Genomic DNA, 20,055 nt, shown 5'->3' with positions numbered 1-20,055 from the left:
GAATTAGGGCAAAAGGGCTTGTTAAATGAACTAAGACAGAGGCTGAAATACAAACATCTTTGTGAAGTGTTCATATTCTATCAGCCAAACTAAACCGTAGCAAATCATCACATGTCTAAAAAATGTAGAGAAAACTGTGAGCTGCTCATTTGATATCGATTTGACCTTCTGTTCCTTTAATGACCTGATCTAAAATGACCTGGCAGACTCAGCATCACCGCCGGCTCAGTGTCAGCAAAGGGACCCACTCTGTCCATCACTGACACGATGCAAACTCTCAGCTGCCATTCACCAGCAGGGGGCACTGCACTGGGGTCTTTCTGTAGGCAAAACTGCTCAAAAGCTGAAGACTAAAAACCATGTTTTTCAGGAGGCTGATAAATATGTGTTGCCATCCCAGACAAATACATTGCCACACAATCGATAGGGCATCTCTACAAGGGTTTCAGTAGCAATATCCACATAGGGTGTCCTGAGGCCCAGAGTCTATCTTAGAATGACAAATAAAATGGCATTGTGGGCAATTCTTAAATACCAAGTCTTTCCGGAATCCTTTCATTGAGCAGGAATATTATAAAAGGCAGTGTACCAAACTCCTTCTCATTAAGATTGCTACAGTTCATAGGTTATTGGGCTTAAATCATTTTCTAAGCAGATTCAGCTATAAGCCAGGAAAGGGCCCTAATATGTAAGAAAATGGTCCCACTATCAGTATTTAACATAAATTCAACCAAATTAACCTGGGTTATATGTCACATTTATTATTACTAAAATAGAATTATTAGGCTTAGGGAAACTGGTAAGTATTGAAATAGAAACATTACTATCTGTTTTGTATTAGCAAAAGTGTTCTGCAAGAGTAATATCTAAACCTTAAAATTTATAAACAGAAACTTTAAAAACTACCTCAAATGGCCTGTCGTGATCTAGTGATACCTTTTCATAAATGTGAGGGCCTGAGCAGAAAACTAGTTTTAAGTGATAACTTCTGCAAAACACTCTGTGAAGAAATTAAATAGAATGAAATCTTTTCCCCAAACACAAACTTATAAATGGGAAAAGCACTTTGTAATTTTTTTTTATTTGGTACCTTCTCAGGAAAAAATGTGTTAACATGCTCTCCAAATGTGCATATATTTATAAATTATTCATAATATTGTACTGATATCGCATGTATATTATAAAAAATAAAAATAAAAATTGGTAAAAGGTAGCATAAAAAGAATAAAAATATAAGCTCTAAGATTTTTCTCCCATATCCCAAATGATCACCATTTCTTGGACTTTCCCTGGCATATATATTCCTTACTCTAATCTTGGGGAAATGGCCCATAAGTTAGGTATTTTCTGATCTATGAAAGACAAAATAAGAATTTTTACCTCATTTAAAATTAAAAAAAAAATAGAATGGCTAACCCATAAAGCAGCATTTCATCAATTATTTCTTATCTATTGAATCACTCTCATCAGCACATTTTTCCCGATCTCAAAAAGCTTTTGACTTTACCTTCTGGTTAATTCCCTATTTTTCTTTCCCTTTACAGTGAAACGCCTAATTAAGACTTGTGTTGGACACACTCGAAGGTGACCTCCCCAATAATCCCACCGTCTGGTATCATACTCTTGAACAGTCCCTCCCTGTGATGGTGAGCAGACATGTGATTTGCTTCTAATCAACATTGTATGATAAAAGGTGATGGGATATCACTCCATGATTCCATTATATGATGTAAGACTCCATCTTGCTATCAAACTCACCTAACAGACTGTCTCTCCCTACCTGACAGTGAAGGAATAAGCAGCCATGATGGGAGACCCATAGGGCTTTCTTGCCAAGAAGCTGAAGGCAGCCTCAAGGGCCTGAGGGCAGTCGACAGCCTGCAGGAAGCTGGAACCCTCAGTCCTACAACCACAAGGAAATGAGTTCTGCCAACAACCTGAGTGAACTCAGAAGCAGATTCTTCCCTGGATGAGCTTCCAGGTAAGAACACAGTCCAGCCAATTCCCTGATTGCAACCCTGTGAGACCCAGCTAATCTGTGCCCAGATTCTTATGAGAGAACAAGCGTGTTTCCTTTCAAGTCACTAAATTTGTGGTAGTTTGGTTCTCTGGGCTCAGACCCAGTTTGCAGCAACATGGCTAAATGCATCAAGAATGTTGGCATCATTGGTAAATATGGGACCCGTTACGGTGCCTCCCTCAGGAAAATGGTGAGGAAGATTGAAATAAGCCAGCATGCCAAGGATACTTGCTCCTTCTGGGGCAAAATTGAGATGAAAACATGGCATTGTGGTTCCTGCATGAAAACAGTAGCAGGTGGTGCCTGGGCCTGTGACACCACTACTGCCTTCACCCTCAAGTCAGCCATCAGAAGGAGACTGAAGGAATTGAAAGACCAGTAGAAGCCCCACCATTTGAGACATTGCAGGCCTATAATAAATAGGTTAATTTATGCAACAAAAAGATAATAATAATTAAAAATAAATCTGTGGTAATGTGTTATACAGGTTGTGTGCAGGGGTCCCTAAGACCACCTCCAGGTCCAATAATTTGCTAGAAGGACTCATGTAATTTAGCAAAGCCATTATAATCAAGGAACTCCCAACATTTGCCTGGCTGTATTTCAGAACAGCTATGAACCAATGGCTCTTTGTCCCTCTCCTTCCCCCTTCTTTTAGCTTATTACAGCTAAAGGATACAGATTAAAATCGGCAGCAGAAAAAGATGCGTAAAGCAGAGTGCAAGACACACCAGGCGTAGGCTTCCAGTTGTCCTCTCCAGTGGAGTCCTGTGGACAGCACTTAATTCTCCAGCCATGGTATGTGACAGCTCATACAGAGTATTACCTAGGCTTGGTACCCAAGATTTTTATAGGAAGTTCGTTCCATAGGCCCAGCTGACTCCCTGCATGACTGACATTCAATATCCAGCCTTCCCAGACAGCAGGCACATCCCATGTAGCCCCCACCATAAACCATAGTGTTAGCATAAACTATCTGGTATGGCCTAAAGCTTTAGGTAAACACTCTTAATAGGCAGGCTACTCAAAAGGAGTAGAAGTTACTTCCCAGGAGCCAGGCAAGGACCAGACCTTTCTTTGGAACGTGCAAGGTTTAGACAACCTAGATCTGCTGAGTTAATCCTTTATTCCACAGCAGCGATAGATAACTAATAAAGGTTTTGTTATCTGGAACTAGGATGCTACTGTAACGAATAGCAAAAACACAGTGGTAGCGGGCAGAGGCTAAAAGAATTTTGACAAGTATCATAGAGAAAGCCCAAACTGCTTTCAACAGACTGCTGGGAGAAATTTGGACTTGGAGGGTACCACCAGTCAAAGCTCAGAAGGAAATGAGGAACATGTTATTGGAAAAGGAAGGAAGGGGATCCTTGTTATATAGTGGCAGAGAGCTTAGTTACAGGGTCTCCTGCAGTTAAATGAAAAACTGAACTTGTAAATAATGAACTTGGTTATCCAGACCAGAAAATTTCCAAGCAAAGTACTAAAGGCCCTGCCTGGGTTTTTTTGTTTTGTTTTGTTTTGTTTCTTGCTGCTTATAGGAAACTGTGAGAGGAAAGAGATAAGAGAAAAATTGTTAAATAAAAAGGAACCAGAACTAGATGATTTTTTAAATTCTTAGCCTTCCCAAATAGCAAATACTACTTAAATGGCCTCCAAGCACTGTGGGGAAAGCATGCCCTATAGAAACAGCTGGGGATGTGACTGTGCAACCTTTTCCTTAAATCTCAGAAAGAGCAAAAAAGTCAAGAGTATTCAATCACACAAAGGGCCCTTTCAAGAGATTAAGGGTGGGCCTCTCAGATCCTCTCAATCAAACCACAGACAGAGCCTGTAGGAGCTTAGGAAATTGTCTCCCAACCCTCTTGGCAGAAGCCCCAGGTAGAGAAGAGCTCATCTCAAAAAAGATCTGTGCATGTGCGGCTTTGTTATAGTGGAGCAAATCTAAGTAAAATCCATGCAAGGCCTAAAAGTTTGTTGAGAAAATTATTTCAGCAGAAACTAAGAGAACAGACCAAAAGGGACAGAGAGCACAAAATGAAAGGAAGCTCTAGGACCCCCAAAATTCTGTTGGCAGGAGGCAGGCTGATAAAACTCAGGTGCGACCCTTCGTGAAAGGGTTCAGATTCCAGAGATCAGAGCTCCAAAACATGAAGGAAAAATTGTTCCTTTACTCACACTTCTGATACCAAATGTATGAGGTTTTTTCCACACTGAGGACCAATTCTCCAACTCTCTGGACACTAACTGGATGTTCTACAATTCAATTCAGTTCTGATACTACCTTCCTGGAGTTAGTATCAGAGCCCATAAGTTAAGGGCTCAGTCCTACAAAACTGATCCACTTCAGATGCCAATTGCAAGTCCTGGGCCTGTGTTTCTTTTCTTTTCTTTTTTCTTTTCTTTTCTTTTCTTTTTTCTTTTCTTTTCTTTTCTTTTTTCTTTTCTTTTTTCTTTTCTTTTCTTTTCTTTTCTTTCTTTTTTCTTTTTTTTCTTTTCCCTTTCTTTCCTTTCTTTCTTTTCTTTCTTTCTTTCTTTTTTAAGATTTTATTTATTTATTCATGAGAGACGCAGAGAGAGAGAGGCAGAGAGAGAGAGAGAGAGAGAGAGAAGCAGGCTCCATGCAGCAAGCCCGACACGGGACTCGATCCCAGGAATCCGGAATCACACCCTGAGCCAAAGGTAGAGGCTCAACCACTGAGCCACCCAGGCGTCCCATGGGCCTTCCAACTGACTTAGCTGCAGATCAGGGGTTCCCATAACCCCCTCCTTAGGCTTGATAATTTGCTGTACCAGCTCACAGAACTCAGAGAAACACTTGACTTACATTTACTGGTTTATTATAATAAGGACAATATAAAGGATACAAATATAAAGAAAACAGCCAAAGAGGTACATAAGGTGAGATCTGCATGGTTCCCAAGGATAGGAACTTCAGTCCCCATAGACTTTGGGCTATGCCACCTTCCTGACATGTGGATTCCCTCACCAAGGCTGAAGTTTTCTGAACCCCACTGTTTAGGGTTTTTATAGAGGCTCCACTATGTACGTATGTATGTAACTGATGAAATCACTGGCCGTTGGCAATAAACTTAACCTCCAGCCCTCCCTCCCTTCCCAGAGGTCAGGAAATGGGACAAAAAGTTCCAACCTTCTAATTATGCCTTGAGATTTCTCAGGAACAACCCTCACTCTGAAGCTATCTAGAAAAGGACCCCAGCCCCCAGTCATCTCATTAGCATCTCATGCCTTGAGTCAACAATCAGAAAAACCTAAAGCTCTCAGTTCTACATCCTCAAGAAAAGACACTCATCATTCCAGAGATTCTAAAGGCCTTAGAAGTTCATGTGTCACGAACCAAATATTAGAACAAAAGATATTCCTAGCACCCTTATCATTCAGGAAATAACAAGGTGTTAGGGGCTCTGTGCCAGAAACCAGGGGGCAGAGACAAAACACATATTTCTTTATGACATCACAACCACAGATAATTATCCCCAGGCCTTGAATCCTAATCAAGGAACTCCCAACATTTGCCTGGCTGTATTTCAGAACAGCTATGAACCAGTGGCTCTTTGTCCCTCTCCTTCCCCTTTCTTTTTGAATGGGAATGTCTGTGGTTCTTATCCTATACCTATTCTGCTGTTGTTTGTTGGGAGGGGGAAGAGGGATGGACAGGCCTAAAAATTGTCTTATTAGTTTTACAGATTGACAGACTGAGAGAACAGCCAGGAGCATCATCTCTACCTGGACCCAATATAGATGATGATGGCATTCTTTGACTTCTAGTAGATACTACATTGGGATGAGTCTCTTAGAGAGCTTAGGAAGGAGTGAATGTATTTTTGCACATGGAAGGGATTAGATTGAGATGGACAGATGCTAAGCTATCTTCCCAAATCCCCTCCCCTTGGTAGTAACACCTTTGTTTAATCCCCCTCCTTGAGTATGAAGACCTCTGACTTGCTTTTAACCAACGGAATAGGATGAGGGTGACGGGACGTTACTCCCATTGTCGTGTTACATTATAAAAAACTCCATCTTGCTAGCAGGCACACTCTGGGAACTTTCTCCTTTGTTGGATGTGAGGAAACAAAAGGCCATGTTAGAAAATTCTAAGTGGCAAGAAACTGCAGCTAGCCTCTATGAGCTGAGGATGCCTTGAGTCAACAATCAGGAAAAAACTAAAGCTCTCAGTTCTACATCCCCAAGAAGCTAGATGTTGCCAAACACCACAAATGGGAAGTGGATTTTTCCCCAGTGGAACCTCCAGATGACAACCCCAGTCCTGGCCAACACCTTAACTGCAGCCTTGTGAGACCTGAAGCAGAGGGCTCAGCTAAGCCATGTCAGTTCTCCTCACCCAAAGAAACTTGAGATAATAAATGTGTGTTGTTTCAAACCACTAAGTTTGGGGTAATATTGTTATGCAGGATTAGCAAACCAATACAATTTGTTTCTAATCACAATCTACGATTTATCCCTTGTTATTTTCTATTAAATTCCACTTTGCCTTAGAGAACACACGTCATTTGATTTTAATTCTTTTAACTTAATTAAGATTATTTTATGACACAAGGTATCATATTGGTCAATATCCCATATGTGCTTAGAAAGCATGTGTATTTTTTTTGTTGGTAGATGGAGTGTTCTATACACGTCAATTAGATTCAGGTCGTTGATGGTATTGATCAATTCTTCTACAACCTTGTAGAGTTTCTATTTGTTATATAAATTATTGAGAGAGAAATGTTGAAGTCTCTAACTATAACTGTGGATTTCTCCTTTCAGTTCAATAAGGTTTTTGCTTCATGTATTTCCAAGTTTTTTCCTTTTTTTTTTTTTTTAAGATTTCATTTATTTATTTGACAGAGACAGAGAGAGAGAGAACATGTATAAGCAGGGGGAGCAGGAAAGGGAGAGCAGGCTTCCCTCTAAGCAGGGAGCCTGATGCAGGGCTTGATCCCTGGACCCTGGGATCATGATCTGAGCTGAACAGAGACACTTAAGTGACTGAGCCACCCAGGCACCCTCATGTATTTCCAAGTTCTGTTATTAGGTGCATACACAGTTAGAATGGCTGTGTCTTCGTGGTGAATCATGTAATGTTCCTCATTATCCCTAGTAATTTACCTTCCTCTGAAGACAATTTGATATTAATATATATAGCCACTCCAGTCTTTTGATTAGTATTTGCATAGTCTATCTTTTTCTAGTATTTTATTTTTTAATTTACCTACACTGTTATATTTAGAGTGAGTTCTTGTAGAAAGCAGATAGTTGGCTCCTCTGATTTAGCCCAATTTGACAGTCTCATACTTTCAGTTAGTGTGTACAGATGGGTTACATTTATTTTTTTAAAGATTTTATTTATTTATTCATGAGACAGAGAGAGAGACATGGGGGGTGGGGGCCAGAGACACAGGCAGAGGGAAAAACAGGCTCCATGCAGGAAGCCCAACATGGGACTCTGATCCCGGGTCTCCAGGATCACACCCTGGGCTGAAGGTGGTGCTAAACCGCTGAGCCACCCAGGCTGCCTAATGGATTACATTTAATATAATTATTGATATGTTTGGATTTAGGTCTATGCCATTGTCTTTTAAATCAGGAGAAAAAACTGAGTCATAAAAATTACATTCATACTATCTTTTATATTCACCTATTTATCTTAACTAGAGACTTTTATTTTAGCAGATGGATTTAAGTTACTGTCTAGTGTCCTTTCATGTCAGCCTAAAGGATTTCCTTCAGTATTTCTTCCAGAGCATGTCTGCTAGTGACAAATTCTCTGTTTTTGTTTATCTGGCAATGTCTCAGTTTCTGCTTTATCTTTGGTAGATAACTTTGCTGCATATAGAATTCTTGGATGACCATCTTTTTCTTTCAGCTCTTTGAATATAACATCTCACTACCTTCTGGCTTCCATGATTTCTGATGAGAAATTAACTTGTTAAGGATCTCTTGTACATGCTGCGACACTTCTATTCCTGCTTTCAAGATCTCTTTGAAAGATGTCTTTGGATTGCAATTTGATTGCAACGTGTCTTTGATTATAATGTGTCTAGGTGTGAATTTCTTTGAGTTTATCTTATATGAGATTTGTTGAGCTCCTCAATGTGTAGATTAATGTTTTCCATCAAATTTGGGAAGTTTTATGCCATTATTTCTTTAGATATTACTTCTGTCCTATATATATATATACACACACACACATATGTATATATATTGTATGTATGTATGTATATATATATGTGTGTGTGTGTGTGTGTGTGTGTGTGTATCTTCTCTTCCTCTAGGATTCCATTATGCATATGCTTTCTGGTGCTCCACAGGTCTCTGAGGCTCTGTTCATATTTATTCATCCTCTTTTCTTTCTGTTCACCAGACTAGATAATCTCAATTGACCTCTTTTTTTTGTTTGTTTGTTTGTTTTTTTGTTTTTTTTTTTCAATTGACCTCTTTAAGTTCACTGAGTCTTCTGCTTCCTCATATGCACTGTTGATCCTGTCTAGTGAATTTTTCTTTCTTTCTTTCTTTTTTAAGATTTTATTTATTTGACAGAGAGAGAGACAGCACTCTAGGGAGCACACCAGCAGGGGGAGCAGCAGAGGAAGAGGGAGAAGGCAGCTCTCCATGGAGGAGGGAGCTCAATGTGAACCTCAATCTTAGGACGCTGGGATCACAACCTGAGCCAAAGGCAAAGGCAGACGCTTAACCAACTGACCCACCCAGGCACCTCAATTTTTTTATTTTAGGTAGTGTGCTTTTCTACTCTAGAATTGCTATTTTGCACTTTTTAAGTAATTTCTGACCCTTTGTTGCTAATCTCTATTTTATGAGATAATTTTAATACTTTCCTTTAGTTCTTGGACATGGTCTTCCTTTCATTCTTTTAACTCTTTAAAATAATTGACTTCAAATCTTTGTATACTAAATCCAACATCTGAGGTTCCTCTAGACACTTTCTATTGGCTACTATATTTTTCCTATGAAGGGGCATACATTCTTATTTCTTTGAATGTTTCATAATTGTTTTTAGTTGGAAACTGAACATTTTGAATACTATAGTGTGACAACTCTGAATATCAGATTCCACTCTCCATCCCCAAGATTTGTTGGTGTTGCTGTTGCTTTGTTTAATGACTTTTCTAAACTATAAAATATATATTCATTTGTTGTATGTGAACACTGAAGCCTCTGCTAAGTTAACTTTGTGGTCAGCTCGTGACAGGACAGATTTCCTTAAATTCTTGAAGCCAGTAAGTTTCCTAGTCTTTGCTGAGGGACTCTTTATTCATGTTGAGGCACACCCTCAACACTCAGTGAGGCAATTTATGACTCTGCCTCAGCCTTAACTTCCTGCTTGCAAAGACCCTCAAAGTTAGCCAAAGATGAAAAGCACAGGACCTTCTCAGGTTTTTTCTGAGCATGTGCACATCCCTGGGCATGTGCATGGCCTTCTAGATTCCCAGGAATATGTTGGAGCTTTTCAAAGCCCCTATGAACATATAATTCCCTTGCTTTTCTTTGTATACCTCTGGCTTGCCTATTATTTGCCCCAATATTACTCACTGCCTTAAGCAGCTGAAATGTTAAAACAATTGCCATTGATTGTTTTCCACAAACATTCCCAGGGAAAAGGCTTTGTGGTGGGCTTCCAGTAAGGTCAAATAAAGACAGTCATGTGAGTGAGGTCTTACAAGGAACCACCAGATGAGTCAAATCTTGGGAATGGGGCTTTTGAAGAAGCTCCAACTACATCTGCCCCCTCCAGTGCCTGCCAGACTGGTGGTTCTCACCACAAAAGCAAGCTGTTAGTTGTCAAAGTTACCATGGAGTGAGGAAGGAGGAATGGAAATAAATCAACTTAAACCACAACACTCATTGTTTTTACTGAGATTCAGCCACTTTTCAAAAATAAATATTCTGCAAGCCTTCAGAGTTCTCAGAAAATTGATTCTGACAATTTTTGCCAACATTCTCCTTGCTTTAAGGGAGGAGAAGCTTTTGGGTGTCCTTACTCTGCCATTTTTGCTGACATCACCCTCTACCACTTCAAGATGAAAGACAGAAGCCTTATCCCCACATAAGACCCTTTACCCCCCCTCACTTCTGTTGTGACTGTCATACCATTGCATTTACATACAATGAAAACCCCACCAGGTCATGTTATCCTTGTTGTTTTCAGCCATCATACACATCTTAGATAACTTAATGTGGCATATTTATCCACATATTTTCCATTTATGTTGCTCTTTCTTATTCCCAAAATTCCAAGTTTCCCTCCAAAAGTTTCATCATTTTCCCTCTGCCTAAAGAACTTTTAACATTAATTTAAAGCAGGTCTGCTGGTGATACCTTCTCTTGGTTTTCCTTCATCTAAGAAAGTTTCTATTTTATCTTCATTTGTGAAGGGCATTTTCTCTGGATATGGAATTCTGGTTTGACAGTTCTTCCCATTCAGCACTTTAAAAATGTTTCCACTGCCTCCTGTCCTCCATGGTAGCTAATAAATCTCTCAAATCATGGTTCCCCTATAGACAATTGTTTTTCGTCTGGCTACTCTTAGGATTTTTCTTTCTCTTTCTCTTTTGCTTGTAGAAGTTTGATTTTGATGTGTCTGGCTATAAATCTCTTTGAGTTTTTCCATTTGGGGTTCACTTGGTTTGAATCTGTAATTTTATATCTTTTACTAAATTTGGGGAAATTTCAGCCATTACTTCTGTTCCTTAAACCAGAAAGAAAGGGCTTCTCTTTCAGATATTTCTGTCTGCGCCAGGATGCAGTTTTAAAGATCAAGTTATCTTTGGGTCCCAGCCAGTAGAAAAGGAGGGAAAAGAAAGAAAAAATAAAGCCACCACTTGGATAGTTGTATTTCATGTTCTGGTTTCCTTCCCCAATATGCCTGCTACAATTTACTTTTTAGAGTCCTGTGATATCTGCTTTATGCATTCTTCTCAGGGTTTTTAGCTACTTTCAGAGGGAAAGTAAGGTGGAATGTGTTTATCCCATCTTCACTTAAATCAGAATCTTCAATTCTCTCTTAACACCCTGAAGTCAGGCTTTGCCTCCACTGCTCTGCTGAAAGTACAAATGTCAAAAATACAACTGAATTTTTTATTCTGACCTTGATCTTATAATCTTTCTAAATTCGTGTATTGGTTCTAGTAATGTTTTTGTGGATTCCTTAGGATTTCCTATATGAACGATTATGTCATGTGAACATGAAAATAATTTTACTTTTTCTTCTTTAGATCTTCATGACATTTGTTTCTTTTTATTGTCTTTTTTACCTTTAACTCTACCTAAAGCCTCCAGCTCACTGATGGATAACAGTGAGAACAGACAATTCATCTTTTTCTCAATTTTAGGAGAAAACTTTTCAATAGTTTACCATTAGGTATAATGTTGTTCCTCTTTATGAGACTGTTAGAGTTACTTTCTAATCTTAATTTGTTGAGGTTTTTTGTTTGCCTGTTTGTTTCAGGAGTAGAATTTAGTGATTTATCACTTACATATAACACCCAGGGCTCATCACACCATGTGCCCTCCTTAATACCCAACACCTATTTAGCCCATCCCTCACCCACCTCCCTCCACAACCCTCAATTTGTTCTCTATAGTGAAGAGTCTCTCATGGTTTGCCTCTCCCCCTCTCCTTCTCTCTTTTTTCCCTTCCCACATGTCCATCTGTTGTTTCCTAAATTCTACATATGAGTGAAATCACAAGATAGTTGTCTTTCTCGGACTTGTTTTGCTTAACATATACACTCTAGCTCCAACTCTGTCACTGCAAATGGCAAGATTTCATTCTTTTTAATGGCTGAGTAATATTCCAGTGTGTGTGTATGTGTGTGTGTGTGTGTGTGTGTATATATATATACACATATATCACATCTTTATCCATTATCAATTAATGGACATTTGAGCACTTTCCATAGTTTGGCTATTGTTGATGTTGCTATACACATTGGAGTACATGTGCCCCTTTTAAGCTGCATTTTTTTTTAATCATTTGGATAAGTATCTAGTAGTCCAATTGCTGGATCATAGGGTAGTTCTATCTTTAACTTTTTGAGGAATCTTCAGACTGTTTTGCAGAGTGTCTGCACTAGTCTCCATTCCCACCAACAGTGGAAGAGAGTTCTCCTTTCTCCACATCCTTGCCAACATCTATTTTTTCCTGTGTTGTTAATTTTAGCCATTCTGACAGGTGTGAAGTCATTTCTCATAGTGGCTTTGATCTGTATTTCCCTGATGATGAGTGATGTTGAGCATCTTTTCATGTCTGTTAGCCATCTGGATGTCTTCTTTGGAAAAATGTCTTTTCATGTCTTCTGCTCATTTCTTAACTGGATTATTTGGGTTTTAGGTGTTAAGTTTGATAAGTTTTTTATAGATTTTGGATACTAACCCTTTATCAGATATGTCACTTGCAAATATCTTCTCCCATTCCATAAGCTGCCTTTTCGTTTTGTTGTTTCCTTTGTTTTGCAAAAGGTTTTTATCTTAACGAAGTCCCAATACTTCATTTTTAACTTTTGTTTCCCTTGCCTTTGGAGATATATCTAATAAGTTGCTATGGCCAACATCAAAGAGGTTACTGCCTGTGTTCTCTTCTAGGATTTTGATGGATTCCTGTCTCACACTTAGGTCTTTTAACCATTTTGAGTTTATTTTTGTGTGTGGTGTAAGAAAGTAGTCCAGTTTCATTCTTTGGCATGTGGAGGTCCAGTTTTCCCAACACTATTGAAGAAACTATCTTTTTTTCCATTGGATATTCTTTCATGCTTTGTCAAAGATTAGTTGACCATATGGTTGTGGGCCCATTTCTAGGTTTTCTATTCTGTTCCATTAATCTACGTATGTGTTTTTGTGCCAGCATCATACTGTCTTGACAACTATAACTTTGTAATATAGCTTGAAGTCCAGAATTATGATGCCTTCAAGTTTGTTTTGCTTTTTCAGGATTGCTTTGGCTATTCAGGATCTTTTGTGTTTCCATACAAAAATCTTGAATTAATTTAGAAATGGACCAAATGCTTTTTGGTGTCTATTGAGATTATCAAATGATTTTTCCTCTTTCTGTAAATCTGATGAAGCACATTGATTAATTTTCAAATGGTAAATAAACCTTGTACTCTTGGTATAAATTCTACTTGATCTGATGCATTTGAGTAAGTTCTCTTTTTTCCTCTGGTTCTTCTATTCCATTTAACCTCAATTCTTCTGATTTGCTTTTTCCACCCACATAATTGAGATCAAAATTTAGTGAGTTATGTAATGTACTAACATGACAAAGATCAAAGTCATAATTTATAAGAAGAAATCATATTTATGTTAAATATACAAGGATTGGTTATCATACTTTACAAGATATTAACAATCTCTTAAAGATATCTAAAAACTATACTCATTCTGCTACAGTCCAGAAAGTGGCAATAAACTGAGGGTTTTGAAATTGATTCTGAGAATGGTTACACCCAAAATACAAAATTATGAGCAATACTAACCCTAATAGTAAGGCAAGGTCTGACCTCAAACCCAGAATAAAACATTGGTATCAGAAAATTCTAGGTCATGATGCTACTGAAATTATTACAATTAATTAATAAACCAAAACTAAAATGAAATAGACTTAATGTAAGAGGGGGAAAAGGACAAAAACATGAAGACAAAAGATGCTTCCTTTACTTTAATTATGGGTATATGGCACTGAATCAGGCTTTTTAGTCCTAAAACACTGTAACATGATCACTTCCAAACAAAACAAAACACACAAAAATACTAATGTGAATTTTTATCATTCTAAAAATCCTATTGGCTTTCCCCTTTCCCTCATAAGAATCCTGAGAGCTTGCTGCTCCCTCATGTGACTTTGCACAGCCAATACCTCTAATATGAAGAAGAGCCAAGAATTTATCACTAGAGAATGAAATGAGTCATTCTATATAGAATGGGTCCTTAGAGGGTTCTTCTAAGCCCCAATCAAAAAGCACCAGAGATGGATGGGGTCCAAGCTGTGAAAACAGACAAAAGGAAGAGGAAAATAAGATATAAGTGTTAACAGCATGGTTTTGTAATTTCCCCATATCCCTGCTTAAAAAGGAGATTAAGTAGTATAGCAAAAGACCAAACTCATGGATGACATCATCAACAAAACAAGGCCACAAAGAATTCTCAACAATATAATACAGGTGGGCAGGGACAACCACTGGCAGAAGTAAGACCTACAAGAAAATGAAAGCAGGCCAGAAATAGAAAAAACCCAGATTCTAAGTGCTGGGCAAATGAGAGATTGACACCTAGTGGTCAGTTCTGAAAGGAGGGGCTCCCACTCAGGTGTGGATCTAGGCACAACAGGTAAAACTGGGAGGCGCCTCATGGTGAGAGGGATGCCACTACAGGAAGGCCAAAAGGTGCTAGGCAGCTGACCATCAAGACTCTTAGGGGATCCCTGGGTGGCGCAGCGGTTTAGTGCCTGCCTTTGGCCCAGGGCGCGATCCTGGAGACCCAGGATCGAATCCCACGTCGGGCTCCTGGTGCATGGAGCCTGCTTCTCCCTCTGCCTATGTCTCTGCCTCTCTCTCTCTCTCTCTGTGTGTGTGTGACTATCATAAAAAAAAAAAAAAAAGACTCTTAGGAGCACACAGTGGGCTTCCTTCCAGAAAGGCAGAGCCCAGACTGAGGATTGAGGAGAAACAGCTGGAAGTAGAGCCTAAGTCCATCTGGGCAGGACACCTGGGCATGAAAGAGAAAAAATACTAGAGGGAGAGGGGACAAGAAGAAGCAAATATCACAAAACACTGAAGAGAAGAATGCACAAAACCCACTAAATACTTTGTGATAGAATCAGAAAGGAGAGGAAGACATTCTGGCCAACCCCCACCCCCTACAGACGAACTTCTTTCTAAAAATACAACTTCAGGGGTAACTCCGTGGCTCAGTCAGTTAAGCCACAGACTCTTGATTTTGGCACAGGTCATAATCTTGGGGTGGTGAGATAGAGCCCTCCATCAGCTCTGCACTCAGCAGAGTCTGCTTCTCTCCCTCTCCCTCCACCCCTCACCCAACACGTATATGCGCTCTCTTTCTTTCTCTCTTCCAGTAAATAAATCTTTAAATAGATAGATAAAAACACAACTTCAGCAACAGAAATGATGATAGTCAATCCTCCACCCAAAAATACGAAAAGAGAGAGAAAAATGGTTCCCATGACATATATTCAGAAAATAAATACTCCCCAGAATAATATAAGTACAAAGCAGATGAAAACAGTGAGCTCATATTTCCCAGTAAGTTAAATGAAATGAGGAAAATAGTAGAAGCTATGAAAGAACAACAGAAATGAGAAGATCAGAAATGAGATGGCTCAACATGAAGCATGTATGAAAGGAGCTGATAGAGCTCAGAAACAAATCTAAACAAAAGAAAAAAAAAAAACTCAGGAGTGAAGACTAAACCTGAAGGAATGATTAGAAACCACAGGAAGCATGGTAAGAGTCTAAACTTATGAAAATAAGGGAAAAGGGGGGAAACTAAAACAAATGCAGAAAGGAATAAAAAGCGTAAGAGAAAAAAGACATAGAAGACAAGCAAAAAAAAAAAAAAGTGCCAACATATGCATGAGAAGAGAATCAATGCAATGGAAGTGAAAAAATACTTGTAAAAAAAAAATATTCCCTAAAATAAAAGGAGATTTGAACCTTCATATTTATAAGACACACCAAATACCTGGGAAAATCAACCCAGAATGGTCAACACTGAGACATATTCTAGTTAAACAATGAAATTATAAAGAAGAGGGGGAAAGATTTTCAGCATTTAGGCAAAAAGATGGAATGACTTTTAAGAAAAGTAAATTAACTTGGCGCCAAACTTTTCAAGAGCAACCTTCAAAGCCAGAACATAAGAGTAGCATATTTCAGATCCTCCAGGAAAGATCCTGTTCACCAAAGATTATATCCTGAATACCTTTCAAGTATAAAGTCACAGACCAATTTCTTACAAGCATATGAGATATCAGATATCGGCTCTTCCATCTTCATCTTCCTCCTTCCCTTCCTGAACAATTCAGTGCTAACTCGGCCAGCAGGTAGAAGAAAACAAGGTAGTCACTTGCACAGGGGGCGGGGATGAGGGCAGGGAGCAGCCACAATGGCCTAAAGTGGGTTGAGGAAGGCATTCACAAAGGAGGGCACTTAGCAGAGCCTGAGTGGGAAGAGGAAAACATCGACACAAAGGAGGTATGCCATGGAGTATTGGGGCACAAGGGGGATAAAGCCTGACATAGAAACTCAGAATCCCAATGGGATGAAAAGAACAATCTGCTTGGAGTGCCAAAGCCCAAGCAGGGGAAGGGGGCATCAGTGTGAGTAGAGAGAAGGTGGGGAGGCATCCCAATGTAGGGAGTCAGAGGCCAAGTATGATGAATGGGGCACAGAGGGTAAACGCCTAAGTGGGGTGAGAGGCATCCACATGGGGCCATCCTGAAATGGGGAGTGAGACCCCAAGCAGAATAAGGATAGTGTCCATGCAAGGGGTGAATGTGGCAGCCAAGCTGGGGCATCTGTTACTTGCAGGAGAGTCGAACAAGTTACTACATTAAGGATAATAGGAACCGGTTTCTCACTGTTGAAGAAAAGGGATACAAACATGGAAAAGGAGTAAAATAGAATGAACTTTGTAATACTGAATTGGTCTATTCTGGAGAAAGTTCCATGTACACTTGAGAAGAATGTGTATTCAGTTGTGTTTGGATGTACAGTTCTGTAAATATCTATGAAATCCATCTGGTCCTGTGTATCATTTAAAGCTGTTTTGGAGATGTTGTGCTTAGAGATCTGTCATTTGCAGAATGTGCCATGTTGAAGTCTCCCAATATTAGTGTATTATCTAAGTATGTCTTAACTTTGGTTATTAATTGATTGATATCCTTGGCAGCTCCCACATTAGGGGCATAAATATTCATGATTGTTATGTCCTCTTGTTGGATAGAACCTTTAAGTATGATTTAGTGGCCCTCTTCATCCCTTACTACAGTCTTTGGGATAAAACTTTAAATTATCTGATATAAGAATTGCTACCCCTGCTTTCTTTTGAGGACCATTTGAATGGTAATTTGTTCTCCAATTTTAGTCTCTTGTAGACAGCAAATAGATGGGTCTTGCTTTTTTATCCACTCTGAAACCCTGTGTCTTTTGATGGGATCATTAAGCCCATTCACGTTCAGAGTTACTATTGAAACATATGAATTTAGTGTCATCATAATACCTATTCAGTCCCTGCTTTTGTGGCTTATTTCTTTGGGCTTCCTCTTTCTTTTACAGGGTCCCCCTTAATATTTCTTGCAGAGCTGGTTTGGTGGTCACATATTCTTTCAGTTTCTGCCTATCTTGGAAGCTCTTTATCTCTCCTTCTATTCTGAATGAGAGCCTTGCTGGATAGTATTCTTGGCTGCATCTTCTTCTCATTTAGGACCCTGAATATATCCTGCCAGCACTTTCTGGCCTGCCAGGTCTCTGTGGAGAGGTCTGCTGTTAATCTAATAGTTTTCCCTATATAAGTTAGGGATCTCTTGTCTCTTGCTGCTTTAAGGATTTTCTCTCTATCCTTGGAATTTGCAAGTTTCACTATTAAATGTCAAGGTGTTGAACAGTGGTTTTTATTGATTTTAGGGGGACACCTCTCTATCTCCTGGATCTGAATGCCTATTTCCCTCCCCAAATTAGGGAAGTTCTCAGCTATGATTTGTTCAAATATGCTTTCTGGCCCTCTGGCCCTCTGGCCCTCTCGCCGCCCTCTGGAACCCCAATTATACATAGATTTTTTTTTTCCTTCTGAGACTATCATTTATTTCCCTTAACTTTTCCTCATGGTCTTTTAATTGTTTTTCTATTTTTTCCTCAGCTTCCTTCCTTGCCATCAACTTGTCTTCTATGTCACTCACTCTTTCTTTTACCCCATTAACCCTCATCATTAGGACCTCCAGTTTGGATTGCATCTCATTTAACTGATTTTTAATTTCAGCCTGATTAGATCTAAATTCTGCAGTCATGAAGTCTCTTGATTCCTTTATGTTTTTTTCTAGAGCCACTGGTAGCTTTATAATTGTGCTTCTGAATTGGCTTTCTGACATCGAATTTCTGACATCCAAATTCTGTAACTCTGTGGCAGAGAGTACTGTTTCTGATTCTTTCTTTTGTGGGGAGTTCTTTTTCTAGTCATTTTACTCAGTGCAGAGTGGCTGTATGAGTGGGCTGCATCAAGAATATCAACCATGACCTAAATAAATTTCACCCTAGATGATTCTGCCGAGGTCAGAGACCAGAAATTGAAAACAAAGATCAGAACAAAATAAAACAAAAGGCCCACTAACGTGAAAAAACAAATTTTAAAACAAAATTGTAAATAATAAAAGGCCAGGAATCCTAAAGAAGAAGAAAAAAAGAAAAAAGAAAAAAAGGAGAAGAAAAAAATGCGGGGGGGGGGGACTGGGAGATGGTGGTGGTGAAGAAGTTGTAGTGGAGGGAGAATGTAGTCTACTGAGGGGTGCTAGAGGGTGATCCTCTTGTTTCTGAGTATATTAAGTTTGTATGTTAGAAGATGCTCAGGCCCAAATTTATATAAACCAGAAATACTTGTAGAGGGCCCCAGCATTGACCTCCACAACATAAAGGAGATAAAAGAGGGGGGCAGAATGGGAATGAGGAATCTCACAGAATGAACCAGCACGGTATACCACTTGGTTCTGGGTGCCTACTGGTCAAGTTTTAGAAGGTATTAACTTCTGCCATAGTAGAATAAAATGAGGCAGAGAAAACAAAAAACACAAAACATATCTTGCGTATCTCCCAAAATTAAGTTGAGTCTGTTGAAGGGAATCTAGAAGTGGAAAATATATCTAGGACCTGTAATTGTAGAAATATGAAAGTCAAAAAGGAAGAATCTTAAAAATGAAGAGGTGGTAAAATATTGTAGTTAAGGTGGGAAAAGAGAAAAAAATGGGAAATTTACAGTCTGATATAAAAACGAGTTGTACTGGAGAAAGGAAGAAAAAAAAAAAAACAAGGAGGAGTATCCTCTGGTTCTATACACTGTAAATCCCTCGACTTCCCCTGGAGCTTTCCAGCGCTGCTGGGCCAAGAACTTGCTCTTCCCCCGTCCTTCCAGCTGGTCTCTGGGGGAGGCACTGCTGTGCGGATTCTCAGGTGTGTGCACCCCTGCCAGGTGCCGGGCTCAGTGGGAGCTGTTGACCCCGTGAGGCCTCTGTCCCCTGGGGCCTCGCTCCATCCCAGGCACAGGGTGACACCAGGAGGAACAACCCCACTGGCCACCACCAGCTCCCAGCCCTGGAGTCGCCTCCTGCAGTAACCACCGCAGCATCCAGTCCACCCTGGCCTGGATGCTCCGGAGCGGGAGGCACTGACCTGTACAGCTGGGGGGGCACCTGGCGGCAGGAGCGTCCCCTCTGTCCTGTGACCTCCCCATCTCCACCTGTCCCGGGGGAGCGCAGGATCGCGGGCTGTGTCCCCCGGCGCCCTAGGGTCCGGGGCCTGTGCTGCTGGAATCGTGCTCCCAAAGGCAGCAGGGTGCAGCCCCCTCAGCCCAGAGCCCCCCCGACCCACCGGCTTCTCCCCGAGGCCCCACCAGGTGCGCCCCAGCCCTTTCTCGACCTCGGCCAGCGGTGTGTGGGGCGCTCTCCCTCGGGCACACCTCCTCTGTTAGTGACCCCGGGCACCTGGAGGCCCCACTGCCCCCCCTCCCTGCAGTTTCCCCAGAGTTACCTGCTGAGGGTCTTTCCATCAGGCAAGAATCCAGTGCAGATTTTTAAAGTTCCCGCTTCTCCGATGCTGGGCTCTCCTGTCCCCAGGCTCCTGCCGACCCCCTTAGCCCAGCTCCTCATGAGGCCTCTCCCCCCAGTGGATTCTTCTTTATTTTTTCGGCCTTCCTACCTTGTTAGAAGCAAAAACCCTTCTCTCTGTAGCGTTCCAGCTGTTCTCTCTTGAAATCTCAGGTCGAATTTGTAGGTT

General features: G+C 40.2%; 1 long non-coding RNA gene and 1 pseudogene across 1 annotated transcript; both read left to right on the top strand.

The window, feature by feature from the left end:
• Positions 1 to 1,557: 1,557 nt before the first annotated feature.
• LOC111098307 lies at positions 1,558 to 6,417 on the top strand. Its single transcript, XR_005354783.1, has 3 exons — positions 1,558 to 1,981; positions 2,679 to 2,818; positions 5,720 to 6,417. It is a non-coding gene; the product is annotated as an uncharacterized LOC111098307 (long non-coding RNA).
• Positions 1,992 to 2,402, top strand: LOC100686029 (annotated as a pseudogene).
• Positions 6,418 to 20,055: the final 13,638 nt, after the last annotated feature.

This window comes from Canis lupus, chromosome 1, assembly GCF_011100685.1.
Source record: "Canis lupus familiaris isolate Mischka breed German Shepherd chromosome 1, alternate assembly UU_Cfam_GSD_1.0, whole genome shotgun sequence".
Taxonomy (NCBI): domain Eukaryota; kingdom Metazoa; phylum Chordata; class Mammalia; order Carnivora; family Canidae; genus Canis; species Canis lupus.
This window is presented reverse-complemented; position numbering and strand designations above follow the sequence as displayed.